The sequence below is a fragment of the Jaculus jaculus genome, chromosome 11 (genome assembly GCF_020740685.1).
Source record: "Jaculus jaculus isolate mJacJac1 chromosome 11, mJacJac1.mat.Y.cur, whole genome shotgun sequence".
In the NCBI taxonomy this organism is placed as follows: Eukaryota; Metazoa; Chordata; class Mammalia; order Rodentia; family Dipodidae; genus Jaculus; species Jaculus jaculus.
The window spans coordinates 69,302,916-69,318,272 of record NC_059112.1 but is presented as its reverse complement, the minus strand read 5'-3'; the positions used below and the strand labels follow the sequence as shown (position 1 = coordinate 69,318,272).

General features: G+C 43.9%; 2 pseudogenes; one reads left to right on the top strand and one right to left on the bottom strand.

Moving 5' to 3' along the window:
- Positions 1–3,579: 3,579 nt before the first annotated feature.
- LOC101610965 lies at positions 3,580–4,098 on the bottom strand (annotated as a pseudogene).
- A 3,273-nt stretch (positions 4,099–7,371) lies between these two features.
- Positions 7,372–9,417, top strand: LOC101599236 (annotated as a pseudogene).
- The last annotated feature ends 5,940 nt before the right edge of the window (positions 9,418–15,357 follow it).

The window sequence follows — 15,357 nt, the reverse complement described above, 5'->3', positions numbered from 1 at the left end:
GTTCACTGCCATGCTGTGTGCATTTTCTTCTTCACCTTGTATATGAGTTTTTCATGGCTAATATAATAAATCGCCACAAACTTGCTGTGATAAAACAATAGAAATTTATTCTTTCATAGTTTTGAAGCCTAAAGTCTAAATTGAAGGTGTGAGCTGGACTGTGCTCTCTTGAAAGGCTGGAGAATCTGCCTTGACCTTTCCCAGCTTCTGGTAGCTGTGGGCATTCCTAGGCTTACAGCTATGCGATGCCACTCTGCCTCACATTGTCATTTCCTATGCAGGTCTTCTGCCTCTCATTACAGCACTTGTTATTTGAGGGTTGGGGAGATGACTCAGTGTTAAAGGCGCTTGCTTGCAAAGCCTGTGGCCTGGGTTTGATTCCCTAACACTCACATAAAGCCAGACACAAAAAGCAGCACAAGGGCTGGGGATACAGCTTAGCGATAGAGAGCTTGCCTGGGATGCATGAAACCCTGGCTTCAATTCCCAGTACCAGAAAAAAATAAATAAATAAGTAGCACAAGAATCTGGTGTTTGTTTGCAGGAAGTGGTAAGAGACATGTTAAAGGTTCACCCATGTTCAAGCATGTGTGTATGTACACACACACACATTTTTTTTTTTTAAGAACACTTGGGTTGGAGAGATGGCTTAGTAGTTAAGGCAATTGCCTGCAAAGCAAAAGGACCCAGGTTCAATTTCTCAGGACCCATGTAAGCCTGACAAACAAGGGGTGGATGGGTCTGGAGTTCATTCGCAGTGGCTGAAGGTCCTGATATGCCCATTCTCTCCCTCCCCCACTCTCAAATAGATCAAATAAATTTTTAAAAATTAATATAAAAAATAAAAAAGAACACTTGTTATTTGAATTAGGGCCTACCTGAGTAACCTAGAATGATCTCAACTCAATATTCTTTTTTTAAGTTTTATTTTATTTTATTTTTTAGGTTAAACATGGAAGTATTTTATTATGTGACACCATGTAACAGAAGCCTGGCCATGCAATGTAGATAACAGATGGCTCAGAAACAGCAGTACTAACGATTCAAGTATTGGTCTTTACATAAAGCAAAGTGGGTTTCACTGATTTTGTTTTCAAATGCTATTTTACACTGATTAGGAATTTCACATCTTCTTAAATTGTGTTAAACCAAAACCAGGTGTAGTTTATTTGCATGGTGCTAGATTTAAAAACCAGCTTACAAAGGACCTACCCATGTTGTCTTCAACATACAACTGCCTTATTCCATCTTCACACCAAATTCTTCTGTGTTAGACCCTTCTTATCTTTTCTCAGGGGATGCTGAGAGACGTAGTGCTGTCTTCTCTTGGAAGCACACTGCCAATCCCAATTCCTCCACTCCTTGCTTCTGCCTATTCAAAATTCTTCTTTTTGCCAGAACATAAAAACCACTAGAAGGATTTTGAAAACGTAAATGTTAATCCTGCCTCCTGTATCAACTGGAGAAATTTAGCTTACATGCTTCTCAGACCCCGAGTCTCACCTCTCCAAAAAAGCTCCATCTGCTTAGTCCTTTATTGTTTTAGTTCTTACCTCCATAACAGCCCTTAGATGTATGTAAGACAGGATTATAACCATTCATACAGGAAATTCAATTTCAGGGAGCTTATGCACTTACCCAAGATCCTAAAGGAAATAATATACTAACATAAACTAAGCTCTCACTCTCTCTGCTACAGGCTGTGTGCAGTTTAATCAGATGACACTGTGCTTTCTCAGGTCCCTTCCAGTGATCACATCAAATATTTGCATTTTTCCCTCTTCTTTTAACCAACATAAAAACTGGGGGTTGGGAACACATATATTAATTTGAACTTTATTTACATTTTTTGGTGGGGAGGGGTTGAAGGTGGTGTCTCACTCTATCTAATCCAGACTGACCAGGAATTCACTTATGTAGTCTTAGGGTGGCCTTGAACTCATGGCAATCCTCCTGCCTCTGCCTCCCGAGGGCTGGGAGTAACATTCCTAAACTAGTGGGAAGTTATTTTTTCAAACAGTCCCCAGTAGTGCCTCTCTGAAAGCTTTTGGACTTTCCTTTTTACATCTTTTAAAAAAGTTATTCCAGGTGGGGCATGGTGTTGCACAACTTTAATCTCAGCACTTGGGAGACAGAGCTAGGAGGATTGCCACCCCAAGACTACATAGTGAATTCCAGTCAGCCTGAGCTAGACTGAGACTGTACCTCAAAAAAAAATAAAAAGTTATTCCAGGATTGGAGAGATTAAGACACTTGCCTATGCAGCCTAACAACCTGAGTTTGATTTGTCACATAAAACCAGTCGCATGGAGTGCTGCACGCAGCTGGAGTTCTTTTGTGGCAGTTGGGGTCCTTGGCACACCCATTTTCATTCTCTCTGCCTCTGCTTGCAAACAAATCAATTAAAAAATGTATTTTTTTGAGAGCGAGAGAAAGGAGAGAAAGAATTGGCAAGCTAGAGCCTCCAGCCATTGCAATCAAACTCCAGACACTCTTGAGCACATGTGTGACCTTGCATCACCTTGTGCACATGGCTTATGTAGGATCTGAAGAATCAAACATGGGTCCTTAGCTTTGTAGGCAAGCATTTAAACTGTTAAGCCATCTCTACAACACTAAATAACTTTTTTTGTAAATAAAGCCATTCCAAGCCGGGCATGGTGGTGCACACCTTTAATCCCAGCAGTCGGGAGGCAGAGGTAGGGGGATCACCGTGAGTTCAAAGCCACCCAGAGACTACATAGTTAATTCCAGGTCAGCCTGGACCAGAGTGAGACCCTACCTCAAAAACAACCAAAAGAAATAAAATAAAATAAATAATAATAATAATAATAAATAAAGCCATTCCAAACTTAAACCCAATTCAAAATGAAAGACACCCTGACTAATTCTTATTACCTCTCATACTATAAAAACATCAGAGCTGGAGAGATGGCTTAACAATTAAGGCACTTGCCTGCAAAGGCTAAGGACTCATGTTTGACTCTCCAGGTCCCACATAAGCCAGATGCACAATAATGCAAGTGTACAAGGTCGCACATACACACAAAAAGGCACACACATCTAGAATTCAATTGCAGTGGTTGGACGCCCTGGTGCGCCAATTCTCACTCTTGCATAAAAGAATACATATTCTCAAACCAGGCATGGTGGTACATACCTTTAATCCCAGCATTTGGGAGGCAGAGGTGGGAAGACTGCTGTGAGTTTGAAGCCACCCTGAGACTACATAGTGAATTCCAGGTCAGCCTGGGCTAGAAGGAAATCCTACCTTGAAAATTAAAAAAAAAGGGGGGGGGGGCTGCTGGAAGGATGCTTAGTAATTAAAGTGTTTGCCTGCAAAGCCAATGGGCCAAATGGCACGTTATCTTTCCTTTATAATAACTTCTAAATGTGCTGATTGGCCATGGCGGCCCATACAGAGGAATGCACATGAAGGTTGTTCCACAGCAATCCTGAAGACTTAACGCACTCCATAACAGCAACAGCATGCTCTCAAAGCAGGCAGTGCAAACTCACTCCCAGTTCTATCATTTCACATGCTAAAAGCACACACTGGAAAAGTAATTTGATGTCCCTTCATTTTGATGGTAATGCTTTCCTGTCTTCAGGGAGTTTGACTTCAAAAGTTACAAAATATTGGAGCAGGGAATTCACATTTTGTAGTTCTAACTGGTACTCTTGAGCTATCCTCTCGGCAGTCCACGTTTCTGGATGATGCTTGTGGTTACTGAGCAGCGTCAGAGCCTCCACAACCAAAACCTTGCCCTTTGGAATGTGTACAATATTCCTATCAAAGTGTGGGCCTTTTGGCAGTCTGTCTTCCTTTGGCTCTGGTCGTGATCCAGCATCATTTGACGGCAGGGAAGATATGGTATCTTTGGAATCCACATACACATCCTTCAGTAATGACAGTAGCTTGTTGTCTTTTCTAGTAATTTCTCCCTTAATCTCCGGATTGTTGCTTATGTGCTCTCGCAGCAGGCTCCGGGTGGACGGGTGCCGGGGAGCCGAGGAGGGCTTCATCTTGCTGATCTCTCACTCCGCTCTGCTTTCCAGGTTGAAGTTCCGGATCACTCGCGCCACCAAAGCCCCCATCTGTACACCATGATTCCCTCTTTTATTTTATTTTAGAGAGAACAAGCAAGAGAGAGACAAAGAGAGAATTGGCACACCAGAGCCTCAGCCACTGAAATTGAACTAGACACTTTTGCCACCTAGTGGACATGTGTGACCTTGTGCTTGCCTCACCTTCATTCTTCTGGTTAATGTGGGATCTGAAAAGTCAAACATGGGTCTTTAGGTTTTTCAAGCAAGTGCCTTAACCACTAAGCCATCTCTCCAGCCCTTAATATTCTTTTTGTTTGTTTTTGTTTTTGTCTTTTTGAGGTAGGCTGACCTGGAACTCACTCCGTAGTCCTAGGCTGACCTCAAACTCACAATGATTCTCCTACTTCTGTCTTCTGAGTGCTGGGTTTAAAGGCATGCATCAATACGCCTAGCAATATTCTTAATTATTTCCACAAAGTGGTTTTTTTTTTGTTGTTGTTTTTTTTTTTCCAAATAAGGTTCTGGGTTAAGATGTGAATGTAACCTTTTGGGGAAAGACATCTAACACATGGCACCATCCTAATAAGATCCCTGTGGGCTAAAGACATCACACAGTGTTGAGAGTTTAGTCTTGTAGACTAGAGAAGTCTCATAGATGGAGAAGGAATCACAGAGACTATCTCATTTTTAGCAGGATAAATTTAGTCCTAAAATAGAAAGAAGTGTCTTGCTCAAGGTAACAGAGCTAGTTCACAGCGAATGCAAGATCACATTTAAACTTCCTATTGTCCTGTCCAACAGCTATGTATACTGTAAAGGAGACAGTCCCTTCTCCTTTCTCTCCTACCCCAAGTTCTGTCTGGGGCTCTTCAGCTGCAACTAGGAACCCAATTAAAACAAGAGCTGATTAACAAGAGAAAAAGCACAAAGGTTTGAGTTATTTTAATAAACATGGGATCCTCACTGGACAGTGAAGGCTGAAGAAAGGCCATAGTGTGATGCTTTTATACTTCCTACACATTTGTGGAGTAAGGACAGAGCAAGAGCTGGTCTTGAAATGAACAAACAAACAAAAACAAAGAATGTTTTCCTCACAATAGTTTTTTGTTAAATTATTATATTTATTGAGGGAAGTACAGAGCCAAGGAAAGGCACCCAAGTGACCAAGAGATCCCACATGGAAGGCCTGGAAAAAAGCATGGAAAGAAAGACAAAAGAAAGTTCAAGGAGCTCCTGCCATGTAGGGAGCTGGGGTGGATGAAGCACCCATGTGGAAAGTAAGAGCTAGGGTTTTCCACAGCTGGAAATTCCCAAGTGATCAGAGAGCCTGACCTCCCTTTGCAAAGGTATTTATGACCTTATGGGGTGGGCTGTTTTTCCAGCTCAAGTGAACCAGAGGGCAGGTTGTTTAGGGGTAGGGACTGTTTCAGAAAGAGGCTAGCTCTGCCACCAAGTTCTGGGGGCTGAACTTGACCAACCACAATGTTCAAATCCTAAGAAAGACCTCCCTCCTAGGAGGGGTTCTAGTTTTTTGTGGAAAAAAGCAGGTCTCTACAGAACTAGAGAAGAGATAAAAAGTCAGATCATCTTTGATTTCTAGCAAATGCAAACTTTCCTGCCCTTTTTACCTTCAGGGGTCCAGTCACCCTAACTGTAACCCCTCTTATTCCCCCCTCTCATAAGAAGATACTCTTAACTACTGTTAGAGGACAAGGGGCCATGATGTCAGATTGTGAACTATTTCCTGCTGAATGGGCCACAAAATTATTTGTGGCAATTAGAGAGTCTGCCCCAGAGTGGGGAACTCTTCTAAAGGTCCCAGAAAGTGTATTGCTGGAGTGCAGGGAGATAGTCTTGGATGAGATTGTTGGGGAGAAAGAACAAAAGTAAGGAGTTAATGAGGAGTGAGCACACAGCAAACTGGTCACCTTCAGGGTTGTCCTTCTGTGGACTTCTAGGCCTTGGGGAGCATTTGAGGGAACCTAGGTAGATGGGGTTGGATTGTCGTGGGACCATCTGAGCACAAGCTGGCTGACATTTTCTTCTACAACTATTCATTGAATAGCACAGTCGTGCCTGACATGGCCTGAATTTGTTTCTGTACACCTCATAATAGTTTTATCAAAAGTATGAAACAGAGACTTCTGGTTAAGATGGTGGCGTAGGAACCATGCCAAAGCAGCCCAGGGGAGAAAAAGCCAAAGAAAACCCAGCAAAATACACCCTTTTAATAAAAAGTGAGGTGCATAAGAAATTAAAGTGGCAGCAGAGAAGTAGGAGAGATCCAGAGCATCCAGAGCCCATACAGGCTGGCTGAAGCGGCTTCAGCAGCGGTGGCTCCAGCAGCGGTGGTGCCAGATCTGCAGGGCCACAGCTGCCAGGCTCGGCTTGCCCCACAGGAAAAGCCATTTCCCAGCTCCAAAAAACAGAACAGCGGGCCAGCAACCCGGTCAGCCTACTTGAACCCACAGGGACGCAAGCAGAGAGCAGCATAACTGAGACCAAATTCATCCAAAAAGGTAACTGAGATTGCACCAGGAAAGGGTCTCACTTGGTAACAAGCTGACTTGGAACCCTCAACAGACCAGAAATCTTAACCTCTTTGTTGATAGAGGATCTGGTTGTTATAATATCTACTCTTGCATAAATACTCCATGCTGTTTTTCATTGAATGTGTACATCATTTAGTTAAATTTTAGAATCTATCTGTATTTTGTTCCACTCAGCCTACTTAAATACTCCCATAGCAGGCAAACCCAACCCCCTAGGAACACTTTTATAGATACTCTGAGAGTCTTAAGAGCCACACCTAACACCTTAACCTCCTACCCTGAAGATAATAGAACATCAAATCAATTGATACAGTTAAGAATACCCAGCTAACTAGAAAATCCAAGCATTGACTTAATCCAAGATGCAAAAATATATACATTATAACACAAAAATCAAGACAATATAAATGCACCAAATAGTATTAATGCATCAGAAATGAACTCCAGCTCGGCTGCCAGCGATCTGATTAGAACCATATCTCTGGCCAGGAGTGGCTGCGCGGCTCCATGTCCCCAGCCGCGGCTATTTAAAGCTGGGGCAGCTGGGCGCTGCAGAGGCTCCGGGCGGGAGGGAGGCAATGCCCGCTGCTGCTGCTGCCACCGGATGCTAGCCAGGAACTGAGTGGCTGCCCCGCCCTGGGGTACCGTGACCGTGACTGTGGGGACTTGCAGGTGTGTGCCATCGGTTTTGTCCTTTTGAGATGTGTCCATCAGGAATCGCCTGTCCTCCCTGAGTGTCTGCTGGGGCCAGGACCCTGCCTGCCTGATCATGTCTAATGAAGTAGAAACGAATGCAGCTAATGGTCAGCCTGACCAACAGGCTGCGCCAAAGGCACCATCGAAGAAGGAAAAGAAGAAAGGTTCTGAGAAGACAGATGAGTATCACTTGGCCAGGTTCAAAGGTGATGGCATAAAATACAAGGCCAAGCTAATTGGCATTGATGATGTGCCCGATGCACGAGGAGACAAAATGAACCAAGACTCTATGATGAAACTCAAGGGAATGGCAGCCGCTGGTCAGTCTCAGGGACAACACAAGCAAAGGATCCGGGTCAATATTTCCCTGTCTGGCATAAAAATCATCGACAAGAAAACTGGGGTCATAGAGCACGAACATCCTGTAAACAGGTTTCTTTCATTGCCTGTGATGTGACAGACAACAGAGCATTTGGTTACATGTGTGGAGGGGAAGGCCAGCATCAGTTTTTTGCAATCAAAACAGGGCAGCAGGCTGAGCCATTAGTTGTTGATCTTAAAGACCTTTTCCAAGTTATTTATAATGTAAAGAAAAAGGAAGAAGAGAAGAAAAAGGCTGAAGAAACCAGCAAAACAGTAGAGAATGGAAATGAGGCCCTGATGACTCTTGATGACCAGACTAACAAACTGAAGTTGGAAAGCAAAGATATCCTGCTAGTGGACCTAAACTCTGAAATCGACACCAATCGGAATTCTTTAAGAGAAAATCCATTCTTAACAAATGGCATCACCTCCTGCTCTCTCCCTCGACCAAAACCTCAGGCACCTTTCTTGCCTGAAAATGCCTTTTCTGCCAATCTCAACTTCTTTCGCACCCCTAATCCTGACCCTTTTCACGATGATCCTTTTGCACAACCAGATCAGTCGACACCTCCTTCATTTGATTCTCTCAAATCTCCAGAGCAGAAGAAAGACAATTTGAGTAGCAATGGGCCCCTGAATGGTGACGTTGATTATTTTGGTCAACAGTTTAACCAGATTTCTAACCGGACTGGCAAACAGGAAGCTCAGCCAGGCCCGAGGCCCTACCTAAGTACAAACCCAGCAAGCAGTGAGAACTCAGAATGGGGTATCTGAAAGAGAACAGAAAGGCTTCCATGTCAAATCTTCCCTGAACCCTTCTGTGGGAAGCCCGCCCAGAGGACTGTCTGCACAGAATGGCTTAAAGGAGGATGGGGACAGTTCTGTCCAGTCCTCCCCACATGACTCCATAGCCATTATCCCACCTCCACAAAGCACTAAACCAGGAAGAGGCAGAAGGAGTGCTAAGTCCCCAGCAAATGATTTGCTTGTGTCAGACATCTTTGCACCTCCCATCTCGGAACCTCCAGGCCAGACATCACCCACAGGACCCTCTGCAGCCCTACAGAACAACCCTCTCTTCAAAACAAGTGCTCCTGCCCACATGGGGCCCCTCACAGGTCTAGGAGGTGTGTCAGCCACACACCCTCCGGCAGGACCTTGGAGCACACCTGTCGTCTTCAACCAGACTACGTCCATGGTCCCAGGAGTCATGATAGGTCAACCTCCAGGTTTTGGCCAGCCAATCGTTTCTGCTACAAGCCCAGCTGTTCAAGGTTGGAACCAGCCTTAGTCTTTTGCCATGGCCTCAGCTTCCCCCACACCCAGCCCCTGCCATGTGGGGTGCTTCTCCATCTATGACACCCAATGTTTGGTCATCCACAAGCTCTCTGGGGAACCTGTTTCAGAGCAACATTTTCCCACCTCCTGCCATGCCCGCCCAGCCCTCACGGGTAATGTCCTCCCTCTGGCCACGCCTCGGCAGCCACCTCCCAGAAATGGCCCACCGAAGGACATCCCCACGGATGCTTTCACGGCCTTAGACCCACTTGCGGATAAAGAAGCCAAGGAAGTGAGAGAGATGTTTAAGGACTTCCAACTGTGGCAACAGCCTGTTTTGCCCTCAAGGAAAGGAGAGCCCCTTCCTACTGGGACTTCAAGTGCCTTTTCCAGTAATTTCAACAGTAAAGTCAGCACTCCTCAGGAGAACGTGGACCATGATGATTTCGATGCCAATCAACTGTTGAGCAAGAAATGAACTCCAGTGAGAATGAGTTAGAGGAAGTGCCTGAGAAAGATTTCAAAGGAATGATTGTAAATATGTTCAAAGAAGTCAAAGAAGAAATCAAAGGAATAAAAGAGGAAATCAAAGAAGACACAGGACACCAACTTAATGAAATAAATGAGTCAATACAAGGCATAAATAAGGAAATAGAAATAATAAAGAAAAACCAGTCAGAATTACTAGCAATGAAGAACACAGTTAATGAAATAAAAAAACTCTGTAGAAAATCTCACCAGTGGAATGGATGAAGGAGAGAATATCTAAGCTAGAAGACCAGGTGGCAGATCTAATACAGACCAACAAAGAGTAAGACAAACTAATAGAAAAGTATGAATGGGAATTTCAAGATATTCAGCAAAGTATAAAAAGATTAAACATAAGAATTCAGGGCATAGTAGAAGGAGAAGAATTTTACCCTAAAGGCATAGTAGGTGTCTTCAACAAAATCACTGAAGAAAACTTCCCCCAAATTGGGAAAGGGGTGCCAATGCAGATGCAGGAAGCCTTTAGAACCCCAGCCAGACCAAACCTGGAAAGAACCTCTCCTTGCCATATTATAATCAAACTACCAAACACACAATCCAGAGAAAAAATATTGAAAGCAGTTAGAGAGAAAAATCAAGTTACCTACAGAGGCAAGCCCATCAGGATTACAGCAGATTACTCAAAAGTATGAAACAGGGCTGGAGAGATGGCTTAGCGGTTAAGCGCTTGCCTGTGAAGCCTAAGGACTCCGGTTTGAGGCTCAGTTCCCCAGGTCCCAGTTAGCCACATGCACAAGGGGACGCACGCGTCTGGAGTTCGTTTGCAGAGGCTGGAAGCCCTGGCGCACCCATTCTCTCTCTCTCCCTCTATCTGTCTTTCTCTGTGTGTCTGTCGCTCTCAAATAAAAAAAAAAGTATGAAACAGCAGGTATGGTGGTGCACTGTGCACTTACAGTGTCAGCACTTAGGAGGCTATGGCAGAAGGAACACCAGCAATTCAAAGTCAGGTTGTAGTACATAATGAGAGCCAGGAAGAAAGGAGGAAGGTGAGGGGGAGGGAAGGAAAGGGGAGAGATAGAGATGAAAGAAAAGAAGGAGAAGAAAAGAAGGAAGAGGAGGAAGAGGAAGAGACAGGAAGAAAGAAAGAGAGAAGAGAGAAAAAATAAGATTTTAAAAAAACAAAATAATCATCAGTATATCCTTGTGAGAGATTTCTCTGGAATCTCAGGCTCAAGAGAAGTGCTTCTTTTGTTCTTTGTCCACACACCCCGAGCTTTATGTAGCTATGAAAGTCATGTAATGATAATTCTGTGGCCAGCTATTAAGGAATTGAAGGCAAATCTTATCAATTTTCTTCTTTCCAGGTCAAATAAATTATTTTCCCTCAAATGGCCTTTGTATTAGCATTTTAACTACAGATTTAAGATACAAGATGTCAAATGCCATATGAACGTATGGAACATGGGCACTTGAGGAGTGGTGAAACCTCTCACCCTCATAAAGTTAGCATGGATGGGGAGGGCTGATGACTTCCTCGGAAGGAGCTGTGTGGTGCTTTCAATCACCACCAGCAGTCCCCTAGCTTTAATAGCACCTGCCTCGAAGGCATGTGAACAGGGCGCAGTGCCAGCCAGGTAAGAACACTTTCCACTTCACTTTCCCTCCACCTTCTGTTCCAACACAGGGAGGATGAGAAATGGGGGAGGGGCAGAGAAGAGGTCATTTGGAGACACTTCAACCTTACACTTTTTCAAGGAGTCACCCATTCCCCAAACTTGAGTAGGCCCTAAGAGCATGGCAGGAACTCCACTTTCAAATGAAGGCTGAAGATTTGGCAATAAGGATCATTCTGATAAAAGACTGTTTTTTTTTAATTAATTAATTTTTTGTTTATTTATTTGAGAGCGACAGAGAGAGAAAGAGGCAGATATCGAGAGGGAGAGAGAATGGGCACACCAGGGCCTCCAGCCACTCTGCAAAGGAACTCCAGACACATGTGCCCCCTTGTGCATCTGGCTAACGTGGGTCCTGGGGAGTCGAGCCTTGAACTGGGGTCCTTAGACTTCCCAGGCAAGCGCTTAACTGCTAAGCTATCTCTCCAACCCTAAAAGATCGTTTTGACTTTAAGAGTCTCAAGACTTTGGATTGCCAGCGACTAGAAAAGGAGCTTTTATCCAGTCAGGGGAAGAATTTTCTCCACTGAGTAGGATTTAAAGGGACAGTTAAACAAAATGAAACTAGCTATGTAATTGATACTTGCTTCTTCAAATTACCAATTATGCTGTGTTGAAAACAAGCCACAATTTCAACCACCTGCCAGGAAACAATTGGAGATCTATTACTCTTAAACAAAAAGATGCTTGTTACAGGGAGACAATGTTGGCAGAGATGGAACCCATCTTGTGATGGCTTGGCAAACTGCTATTCACCACTCACTGCCATTACTTGCCTCCATTTCCCCAGACCTCCTATCTCGTTGACTTCTCTCTTGAGTAAAATGCGCTCTATTCACTTTTCCATGAAAAGTAGTTTAGCCATTTCTTGGGACATTAAATCTTGACTTCCATATGCACAGGATCAAGCTGTTTTCCCCTAAAATAAGCATAGTTGTTTCTCTAATAGCAATCATTGTGTCAACTGAAGATGTTAAAGCAAGGTATCTTATCTGAGCATGAAAAAATTATCAAAAATACATTTTTTAAACTTTCTACTGACAATTTTCATACATGTACATAATGCATTTTGATCATAATTCCATTCCATAACCTTATTTTCTTCCCTCCTTCACATTCTAGCTTTTGCCTTTTGGCGTTGGAGATTGGACCCGGTGCTTGGGACGTGCCAGGCAAGCCCATTATCACCAAGGTAAATCCCATGTTCATAAGTTCGCACTTTATTGCTTCCTCTTTCTACACCTTATCATCTTTCGACTTTTTCCAATATTCTATCACAAGGTGATTACTAGGGACTTGTAAATCCTGCTGGCTAGGGTTCAATTCCTTAGTACCTGCGTAAAACCAGATGCAAAAAGTGGCATGTGCCTCTGAAGTTAGTTTACAGCAGCAAGAAGCCCTGGTGCACTCTTCTCTCTCTGTCTCTTAAATACATGAAAAGCTATTTAAAAAAAAATGAGATTACTAGAAGTATGTAGGCAGAGACCCAACACAGCTGAACTTCATACTGTCTACATTTTGGGGAGGCTTAAGCATCTGTGTTATTTTTAAAAGAAAATAATTTTTTATTTTTTACATAGGCTATAGTCTTATATTCCCTCTTCCCCAACCCTGTTTCCCTAATAGCCCTTCTCAGTGGGTTTATTTGTGTTCACTATAGGGTAATTAGGGCCTCAGTCAGTCTCTTTCTGTGGGTAGCTGTGTCTCCGGAGATTTCTACCCACCCTCTGGATCTTATAGTCTTCCCACCCCCTCTTCCACAATTCCTGTGCCTTGGCAAGTTAGCAGTTAAGTTTAGAGTTTAGTTCTCTATAGCACTCTGCTTTGATGTGCTTTGATTCACCACGGTGTCTGTCATCATTTCCCTGGAGCTTGTTGTCAGGCTGGCATTGGGAGTAATATTTACGTTACTGCTTCCTCTGTAATTTCTCCTGGGCTCCAGTAAATATGGAGGAAGTGGTATGTCTTGTGGTGGGCAATTGGATATCTTTTTTTGTGTTGCTGGATCTTGGATCTCCCTAATATTCTCTGCCATCTGTAAAATAAAGCAGATTCTCCAACCAAGAGTGAGAGCAGCTTGGATTAAAGGGGGTATGTGTAGTTATTTGAGAGACTTTTTGATGTGTATGCTCATTCTTCTTATCCAGAATGCATTGGGAGCTCCCCTTTGGGGTTTGTGAGTTTCCTGGCCATGGGATTCTGACTTGGTCTCAATACAAAGTATGAGTTCTCTTTCACTGTGTGGGCTCCATATCAAATTAGAGGGCAGCTGGTTACCCACAAAGGCTGTGTGTCACTATTGCACAGGTGTATACTTCTTGTCTGGCTTGTTAATTGCACAGCTTGTAGGGTCCCCTGCTTATTCATGCTCTTGGTGATCATCATCTCTCAGCAGCTCCCATAGCACTTTCCAGTGCCATGAGGTTTTGCCAGGAAAGGACTGGCTTTCCTCTCAGTTCCCATGTGGGCTTTCAGTATCCCCAAACATTAGCTGTGGAGTCTTCAGCAACAGGGTCTCTTGTTCTTTATGTATGGTGGGTAACCAAATGCTTAGGAAATAGTCCATATTGTTTTTTGGGACCTCATAGCTTTCCTTCACCAATAGCTCATTGTGGAGGAGTAACCCAATTCTGTGCCTTAGATTTACCAGCCAGAGCCCATGGTTCATAGATTTTTTTTTTTTTTACTTATTTGAGATAAAGAGGCACAGACAGAGAGAAGGGGGCACGGAGGGAGAGAATGGGCATACCAGGAATTTCAGCCACTGCAAACAAACTCTAGACATATATGCTCTACCTTGTACATCTGGCTTACTTAGGTTCCAGGGAATTGAACGTGGGTCCTTTGGATTTGCAAGCAAATGCCTTAACAGCTAAGCCATCTCTCTAGCCTTATTTAACGATTTTAAAGCCCTGACTCTTCTATTGTGGTAATTCTCCTGTCCCTCCTTTCCAGGTTAACATCTTCTGTAGACTGCTTGAGTCATAATCCACAAACCTAATCATTTAAAAAGATATTTAATTTATTTGCAAGTGTTGCAATCAGGTTTGCATTGCTGGTAGAAGTCACCCAACCAAGAGGTTCATTTTGGCTTACAGGTTCGAGGGGAAGCTCCACGATAACAAGGAAAAACGATGGCATGAGCAGAGGGTGGACATCACCCCCTGGCCAACATAAGGTGGTCAGTAGCAACGGAAGAGTGTGCTAAATACTGGCCTGGGGAAACTGGCTATAACACCCATAAGCCTGCCCCCAACAATACACTCCCTCCAGGAAGCATTAATTCCCAAATCACCACTCACCACTGCTGGGAACCCAGCATTCAGAACACCTCACCTAAGTTTATGGGAAACACCAGATTCAAACCACCACAGCAAAAAAAAAAAAAAAAAAAAAAAAGGGGGGGGGGGAGAGGGAGAGAAAGAGAAAGAATGAATGGGCACACCAGGGCTTCTTGTGTCTGCAGACAAAATGAAGGTTCAAGTGGCACGTTGTGGTTTTACATGGGTTCTGGGGAATCAAACCCAGGCTGTCAGGCTTTGCAAGCAAGTGCCTTTAACCACGGAGCCACCTCTCCAGCCCTGCATTGTTTTATAGACTCCTCTACTTTGCCATCATCTTATCCCATTTCAGTAGGTTACTGAAATCTTTGCCAGGGCTGGGAACTCTATGAACCTCTAAAGCAGACTCCTTCATGGCACAAATGTAACTTTTTTTCTCCTTTCCCTCCCTTTCTCTCCCCCACCACCCTTGCCCCCACCTTCTCTTCGTTTGAGATAAGGACTTGCCCTGTCACTCCTCGAATCAAGAACTAGATATGTAGGCCCCTGTGGTCTCTAATTGGAGATCTTCCCATATCAGACACCACAGGCAGAATTGCAGGCTAGCAGCATTCTCCCCAGGCCCCCAACCTGACCCAGGATTTGCCCTTCTTTCTGTTGCCATAACTTTCCCAGCAGAACATCTCTCTCCTCCCTCATTGCTGTCTCTATTCTGGGGCTTTGTACTTTTCCCCTTATGTTTCTCATAAGCATCTACTCAGTTTCATTAACAGTTGCAGCTTTTTTACTTTATTTTTATTTGTTTGGGGGGGGGGGTGGTGGTTAGAAAATGGGGCCTTGGGCAGCTGCAAATGAACTCCAAAGGCATGCACCACCTTGTGCATCTGGCTTACATGGGTACTGGGGAATTGAACCTGGGTTCTTTGGCTTTGTAGGCAAGCACCTTATCCGCTAAGCCATCTATGCGGTCCCAAA